At 48.8% G+C, this 6,726-nt stretch overlaps 1 pseudogene; it reads right to left on the bottom strand.

Annotated features, from left to right (window-relative positions):
• Positions 1-545: 545 nt before the first annotated feature.
• LOC101354127 (histo-blood group ABO system transferase 1-like) lies at positions 546-6,302 on the bottom strand (annotated as a pseudogene).
• Between the last annotated feature and the right edge of the window lie 424 nt (positions 6,303-6,726).

Here is a 6,726-nt window from a genome sequence, read left to right as displayed (position 1 = left end):
TCTTGCCTTATTGCTCTAGCTAGAACTTCCAGCACAATGTTAAATAGGAGTGGTGATAAAGGGCATCCTTGTCTTGTTCCTGTTTTCAACCAAATGGTACACTTTAGATCTGTGTAGTGAATATTCACTGGTTGTAAAGTTTATCCCCAAAAAGAACTTCAGACAAATATTGGACTCTAATTCATATTATGTATGCTGAGGTATTTAAGGGTAAAATGGATTGATATCTGCAACTTATTATCATATAGGGAAAAATTAGTTGGTTGATGGATAGAAGGAGGAATGGAGAGATAGATAAGATATGTGATGAAGCAAAAATAGCAAAACGTTAATGGTAGAATCTGGGTGATAAGCATACACGTGTTCACGGTACAGTTCTTCCAACTGTTCTGTATCAGTTTTTCTGGTGAGTGGTGTCAGCCACTCCAGAAGAGGAAATCAAAAGAAACGCACTCACTTTACCAAACTTTGACCAATTTCTTATCAAAATCCCAACACCACTAACATTTATTGCCAGCCTTACAATTAATGGAGAAAGTGTTGTCTCATCGGTTCCGGAGGGCTTGGTGGTTCTTGGGCACGGCCACATATCACAGTTTCCTGAGGAAAGGTGGTCTGCACAGCATTCTGTCACCCCACAGGTGCTCAGGGGAGAGCACCTTGGTGGGCTTGTGGCACAGCAGGTACTTGTCCGGGTGGTTCTCGTCATGCCACTCAGCCTCGATGTGATTGGCGTGGTCCACCATCACTGCCTGGTGACAGGCCTTGGTGAGCCTGTGCACCTCTAGCACTGAGCCCCCAAAAAAGCGGCCGGCATAGTAGAAATCACCTTCATCTCTCGGAATGTGGGCCTGAGACAACGGGCGGCGTTCATAAGTGAAGTCCTGGTGATCAGCAACATAGAAGCCAGGGTGGAGAGTGCCAAACAAGGAGAAGAGTATCTCCACACCCATGTGGTCGCTGAGCCTCATGTCCATGGCTAAACACACCAGGTAGTCCACCTAACTCAGGAAGCGCTGCTTGGAGAAGTTGCCGATCATCTCCATGCGGTGCATGGACATATCCTGTCAGCGGTGGTCCTTGCAGACCTTGAGGTTCACCACCTGCCAGCCTTCCTGGAGGAGTATGTGCAGGACGTCAGCCGGCCAGTCAGTGAAGACATAGTAGTTGACTTTGTGTCCCACCATGAAGTACTTGTCTGCAGTCTCCAGGAACAGCTTCAGGAAGACTACCTATCTAAGACAAGGAAAGAGAGGGCAGGAGTTAAACAGAGTGAACAGCAGCGAAAGAAGGAGACTTAGATGAAACTGTCTCATAAAATGGTAGCCATTCTACTCGCTACAGACGATGTGGCCCAACTGTAGTGGGCATATGCAGGGACATTCACATTTGCTTGGTGTTGAACAAATATTCACAAGAATAAGATATTTCGTTTATCCATAAGGTTTGCAAAAGTTGAAAGAGTTGTTAATATCCAATGTTACTCCAAAGTTCTAGACCCTCCAACAGGTTCGTGTCTCTTAAGAAAAGAAAAAAAGCCAACTGAGGCCCTATAGTGGTCTACCAGGTCCTACACGGTCGGCTCTGACCTCTTTCCCCTTCTTCTCCATCCCTCTGCCTTGGGCAGCCAACTCCTTGATGATCCGGACACACACTACACATACTCCACTTCCTGTTGCACTTCCTGTTCCCCCTGCCTTGAAGTCATTCTCTGCAATGTTCACCCCTACAGCTTTCATTCCTTTGCTCACAATTAGTTCACCAAGAGAAGACCTGCTGATTCAAGCCCTGGGCTGCAGGTGCTCTATAACTCCCTCTGCAGGTGCTCATGCAGAAGCGTGCAGATGTGACAATTCAGCAAGTTCTCGTGCTGAGATGTGTGTATTTCCCTATGTGGAAACCATAACGCAATAAAAAAGAAAAAAGAGCAAACAGACACATAAATAAATACCAACACAAGTCACTCTGTATCTCGTTATTCAGCCTTCGTTATGTTTTTAAAGCCCGTATCACCCTCTGGTGTGTTTTGTACTTGTGTTTACTTGTTCTTCTGTCTTCTTGCACTAGAATATAGCTGTATGAGAGCAAGGACTTTATGTGTTTTGTCGACTGCCTTCTCCCCATCATCTGGCACATAATAGCTGTGTAATAAATATGTTTTGAACAAGTGAATAAGTGAAAAATTCAGTGCAGTTGAGGATGTTGGGACAAAGGACTCTCATGTCCTACTAGTAGGAATGTCAATTGTTTAACCCTTTTGGAGGCCACTGTGAGAAACTCTATCTAGATCTTGAGTATGCATATCCTTCCCCCAACTCTACTTCCAGGCATATACCCCACAGACCTACTCACACACGTGTACAAATACCCAGGTACACAAGTTTACAGGCAACTCATGTCATCAAATGTTGGTAAGCATGTGAGCAACTACAATTCCCAGGTATTGTTGGTGGGAGTGTAAAATGCTACAGTCAACTTGGAAAAAGTCCTGGTAATCATTTCTGTTTTGTTTTGTTTTTTTAATAAAACTAAACTCACATGTAATCTTTGACTGAGCAATTCCACTCCTAAGTCTTTAACCAAGAAAAAAGTATCGAATGCCCACACAAAAGACTTGTCCAACAACACTCATAGAGGCTGTAATCATAATAGCCAAAACTGGAAAAGACCCAGGTGTCCATCAAAAGGGGAATGGATAAACAAGCTGTAGTATACCACACAATGGGATAGTACTACTCAGCAGAAAAAAAAAAGTGCTCCTGATACATGCAAATCCATGATGAATCTCAAAATAATTATACTAAGCGAGAAAAGGCTAACACCAAAGTGTACAGCCTTTATGATATCAGTAGGTAAAACCCATCTCATGACGGAGAAAAATAAGAACAGTAGTTGCTGTTGAGGAAATAGGGGCAGGGGCCTACTGGGAAGGGGCATGGGGGAACTTTCTGGGGGTGATGGTGATTTCCTATGAGTTGATAGGGATTTCTGATACACAGTTGTATGCATTTATCAAAACTCAGCAAACACAGAATTAAGATATTGCTCTTCATTGTACATTTAACTTTCTGAGAAGGAACACTGTAAACACACACTGAACTCTAGTTACTGATTTGCACAGGGACATATTTAGGAGAAAGTGTGCTGTGGTCAGAGTCCCTGGGTGGTGCAATTGTTAACACACTCGGCTGCTAAATGAATGGTTGAAGTTTTGAGTCCATCCAGAGAAACTTGATCTCTTTTTGGAAGTAGATCATCAGGCCTTAAGAAAGCCCTGGCGATATGCTCTCAAAAAATCAGCCGTTGAAAACCCTATGGAGCACAGTTCTGCTCTGACACACATGTGATCACCATGAGTTGGAACTGATGGGAGGACAACTGGTTTGGTTCTGATATCTGGCTAAGCCTCAGTTTGTCTCCCGGTTAGGATGGGGTAGGGAGCACCCCTTATTGGCTGTGCTTAGATGAAGATCCCAGCACGCGGACTGGAACACCTAAGCGTCATTGGCCTCACGTCCACGCAGAGGAAGCTGCCTGGTGACTTAGGGCAGATGGGCTGCTGTTTGAGCAAGGGCCTACCTGGGCCATGGAGATCCCAGCACGCCCACCTACTGCAGAGCCGCTCTGCCTCCTCCCTCCGTGGTGAGCCAGCACTGGGACCGGAAAAGGGCGGCACGAAGGAGCCTCCTGCCCACTCCGAGGGCCCTTGCTAGTTCTCCCTTTTCCTCCTCCGCCACCCGAAGACTTACCTTTTGACGGCAAACACAGCCCGATGATGGTGTTTCTGAATGGCGTGTCCAGGATGGCAGAGTCAAAGGTCCCGTCCCAGATGATGGGGGCAAACCAGGGAGTTGTGACCAGCACGACTGTCCACATTCGGGGACGAAGCAGAGCGCACTACAGCAGACAGGGGAAAGGCGGCCACAGGGAGAAAGGTTTGTACAAAGGGACTCAGAGGGCAGTAGTCGCCTTAGAGTAGACACGGGACCCAGACTCCCAGTTCAGTGCTCTCTCCACTACTAGCTCAGAGGCTGAGACCCGACAGAACCCATGACTCATCTCGCCCCTTCCGCTTCTCTGGCTCAGGCTGAGAAAGCTTGGTGCCATACCATGGCGCGTCCCTGAGCACCAGACCTGTGCTGGATCCCACGGTCTGTCAGGCAGGCCTGGGCTTGCCTCCCGACTGGCCCCTCACCAGCTGTAGGACCTTAGGTAGGTTCCTTCACCTCTCTGAGCCTCAGTTTCCCCACCTGTAAAATGAGGAATGATCAGGTGGTTACTGAGCACCCTTCCCACACTGGAGCTCTGGGTTATGGTGAGGCTGAGGGGAGCCCTAGGAACAGACAGCTTGGCTCCTCTGAGATCTGCTTCACATGGTTTTCTGGGTACCATGGCAACAGGCTTCTGTAGAAGTAATATTAGAGATTAATGCCTATAACTCACAGAATGCAGAGAAAACTACAAAGCATGTCACTGTCTGGCTGAGGTCTAACAGCAGGACCGTGGGGGATTAGGGGCTCCTGGGGGGATCAGGAAGGCCTGGTGGAAAGGGAGGACCAAGGCCCCTGTTCCCCTTCCTATCCTGGGGATCTCTGTGTGTCCGGCCTCCTCAAGCCTCCTCATGGTCCTCCTGACCAGCCCCCACCTGAGACTCCGCTGAGTCAGGGATGAATTCCCTGAGTCCTTCTGGGACCCAAGGGCTCCATCTGCTGCTGAGGGGAGAGAGAAGAAAAGGTGATGACAGCGTGAAGCTATAATTTAAAAAATAAAAATATATAACCCTGTCAGAAAAAATATACAGGTCAGGTAAGAGCAGAGACAACTTCCGTGTATGACTCCCTACCCCAATTTCTCAAGAAATAAAGTATGAAATGTGGCAGCCACCACAAGTCAAGTACCCATCACCACCCCCTCCCACACCAAGCAGGATGATATTAGCAAGCTGAGGGGCAATAGTGTCAGGAAGGGAAGGAAAGAAAAGGAGGACCAAGAGATCACACACTGGGTTGGAGTGGGAGGAAGTCACTGCTGTGCAAGGTGCCCAGATCAATGACAAGGAAGAGCAAGGCATGGGGTGAGGAATGGAGGAGGTGGGGCTTTCAGACAAGGGGTCTCCTAAAACAAAGAATGCTCACTGTCCCTGTCACTGGGGAGTGGAGTTGCCCAATCTGCCCCCTGGGAGCAGGAGGAGCCATTAGGCCCTGGAGTCCCCTACCCACTCGCACCCATGTATCAGGCCCCTCTTCTACCCTGGATGACTGTGGGAGGTGATGGCAGAGACTATTGAGGAGGGGGACAAATACCCCTTGCACAACAGTTTGTGGAAGAAAATGCTCAGCTCTGGGGATGGAGAGAAGGCAGAGGTTTCAGTGTGAAGGGAGTTCAGAGTCCCTCCACCTCACATGAGCAGCCCAGAGCAGCCATCAGCCCCACCTGCTCAGGGCTGTACCTTGCCCAGTCCACAGCTGCCCGGTCCCCAGTCCAGAAACCTGAGATTAGGGGAAGGCCAACTCTGGTGGTCCGCTTGGAATGAAGGAGAGGAAGAGAAGGTAGAAGCTGATGTTGACTAGGGGAGGGCCTGACAGGGAGCTCCACCACCCTGGACTGAGTGTTCCAGCTCTGAGCCACCCTCCTGGGAAACCCCATATATCCCTCTCCATTGTCTCCATGGAGTGGGGAAGTAAGAAGGCCAGAGCACACCTGGAGCCTTTCCATTCTTTCACTACAAAGCGTTCCCAGTCCCTGCTGGCCTTGGGGTCTCTGCCAAATGCAAGCAATGCTGGCTGACGCCGTTGATATAGCAAGCTTTTAATAAATTGCTTCTGTTTGTTCTCATTTGGATTGTCTTTGCATATTTTTACAGACCCATTTCCCCTCCCGCACAGACAAGTTAGAAAGGATAGAGAAGGCAACGGAGTGAAGAAGTTCCTCAAAGGAAACCCACCTGTTCAGTCAGAGCAGTTTTGCCCAGGTGGAGGCAAAGTGGCTGGTTGTCAGCAAGGGCTGGTCGGCCTCTGCTTTATTCTCCTAGGTGAATTCTGGTGGCCTTTAAAGCTTAAGTTCCTTGATTATTTTGGAGACAATGATGTTGAAGGCCATGGAGGTGCCAGGTATCCTCTTTGTTTGAACCCATTGAGAGACTGCCCAGGGAGTTTGCATGTCTCTGCCCTCCAGTATATGAAGTCCTCCTGGCCCCATTTGCCAGCCATGCACAGCAGCGGGGACTGGGAGCTGATCTTCATGCTCACATGAAGTTTAGTGAACACAGCTTGGCCTCTGGAGGTTTCAGCATCGGTCAGCATCGGTCCTTACATTCAAGTTCATTCAGGTTCCTTCTGGGACAGCTGAAGATGAATTTCTTCTTATAATCTTGAAGAAACTTCCTATGTCCTCCTGTGGGTCCTGTGTCATTCCAGAGGGAGGGTTGGGGTCACACCATAGGGAAAATTCTGCTGGTCACACGCATGTAAACGTGCCCAGCATGCATGCAGTTTCTATTGGACACATCCTGGGGAAAACTAGTTCTGCCTGGGGCTCCCTCTACCAGTACGGTGATGTGGTGGGCTGAGGAGGAAGCCGTAGAGACATGCTGGACTTTGGGCTTCTGGGATGCTGCACCTTACAAATACTCTTTGTGGGGCACAACCCAGAGGCCTGGGTGGGCTGCACTGGTGCCAAATTGGATTCTTGGTGCAGGAAAAGCAGGGCAGGTGAGTCTGAGGTAAA

Source organism: Trichechus manatus, unplaced genomic scaffold (genome assembly GCF_000243295.1).
Source record: "Trichechus manatus latirostris isolate Lorelei unplaced genomic scaffold, TriManLat1.0 scaffold00201, whole genome shotgun sequence".
Classification (NCBI taxonomy): domain Eukaryota; kingdom Metazoa; phylum Chordata; class Mammalia; order Sirenia; family Trichechidae; genus Trichechus; species Trichechus manatus.
The sequence above is the reverse complement of the archived record's forward strand: the minus strand, read 5'-3'. Positions and strand labels throughout refer to the sequence as shown.